Genomic DNA, 1,856 nt, shown 5'->3' on the forward strand with positions numbered 1-1,856 from the left:
AAAAGCCTTAGAAAAATCAAAAAGAACTAAAATTGTTATTTGATGGATAAGAGAGACTAAAGATTATATTCATGATCTTTAGTTAAACATATTAAAGTGTGTTTAATGGAAGAACTCATGATAAATGGAGAAATATTTCCTTCTTTTACCAAGTTTTTTTACAACTGTAAAAAATAATACAATAGGTAAATATGTTTCATATACACTTGGAAATCTTGGGAAGGAACCACCCATTGGTGGTACTTCAAACATTAATTGAAATTAGAAGGTCCCGTGGCCATCTTCTTTTCAGACGCCTCGGAGGATTATCAGGGATTGTTAAGAATGAAAGATTAAGAATTAATGGGTTAGGATGGTTAAGGAGTTTGGAATGAAAAGACGCATATCTGTTTTGGGTCAAATCTGCAACGAATGGGATGTTAAGGTCTTGTGAATGAGTTTATTTGTGACGTAATAAGGAGCATCAAGGATTTTACGTAGGATTTTGGATTGTAACGATTGGATGCAGGAAGAATTTGATGGTTTGGTGGAGCCCCAGAGCTCAATTCCATATGTCCAAATTGGTCTGATTATTGTAGTGTATACTAATTTTTTGTAGTGAATGGGAAGTTTAGAGCGTTTGTCAAGTAAGTGTTGTAGCAATCGGATCTACGAGCAGTTTCTTGTCGTTTCAGTCTTGTGTGTGGATTCCAAGTAAGTCTCTTGTCAAGATGGAGTCCTAAGTATCGAATCTGTTCAACAGGCATTAGTGGAATTTTTACCAAGTTAAAGTGATATAATTTAAAACATGGTTGAGATCCTGGCGGATTTTTTGAGCAATCTGTTTTATAACCTTTCCTTCCAAAACTTCATGTTATCGTTTACTTCTAAGTTTTAATTAAAGTAATTTATTACAACATGCCTAAATAGAGTGAAAAGTGGAAGTTGTGTTTGGAAGTTCGGCTAATGAGTGTCTTGTTGATTTTCTGACTTGTGGGAAAAAGAATTAAGATGTGCTAATTGATAACTGTCATTACATTATTATTATTGTCATCCATTGCTTTAGTAGTTTTAAAAACATCCGATACAATTCTCCAACAGACCTAGTCACAGAATCTCAATCATGTTATATGTTATATCGTTTTAAAATGGTAAAAGAAGGAAATAGTTCTCCATTTAACTAAGTTTTTCCATTTAACACGCTTTAACATGTTAAACTAAAGATTGTGAATACCCCTACTGTTTCCTGAACTGAGAGTCCCAGTAAAAAGCTTTCCTTCTGCCAGGTAGATTATGCACTGGGAATTATTATTCTGGGGTTGGAAAGGTTAACAAAAAAATATGCTTGTGGAAAACGAAGCAGACAAAATGAACTAGAGAAAAGAAAATCAACATAAATAATTAAATAAACTAATAATGCTTTAAAGTTATATTGAACAAAAAAATTAATACATAAAGGAAGAAAATACACAAGACAAAATTTATAAAATAAATTATTTGTATGTATTAATAAATAAAAATAATAAAGAAAAAAAAATGAAAGCAAAAAATACTTATACTATTTTTATATTGAGGAACGAAGATAAACTGTTGAGAAATAAGCCGTGAGCAGTATGCGTATAAAAATGTCTATATCTAACCTTGCCAGATGAGGGCTGAGATGTTCTTGAGGTAATAAAGAAAGTAGGGGGCCGCGTTACTTGTGTTGCTGTGTTGTAGCGTTACTGAATGTGGCTTGGCCAGGTGCTTACGATTTGCTGATAATAGAGGCGCTGTGAGGAAACTGCACTATAAACAATCTAGTCAATAGGGGTATTCATGATCTTTGGTTTAACATGTTAAATCGAAAAAAATTGCCTTCTTTTACCGTGGTAAAA

Source organism: Halyomorpha halys, unplaced genomic scaffold, assembly GCF_000696795.3.
Source record: "Halyomorpha halys isolate HHAL.00 unplaced genomic scaffold, Hhal_1.1 Scaffold111.1, whole genome shotgun sequence".
In the NCBI taxonomy this organism is placed as follows: domain Eukaryota; kingdom Metazoa; phylum Arthropoda; class Insecta; order Hemiptera; family Pentatomidae; genus Halyomorpha; species Halyomorpha halys.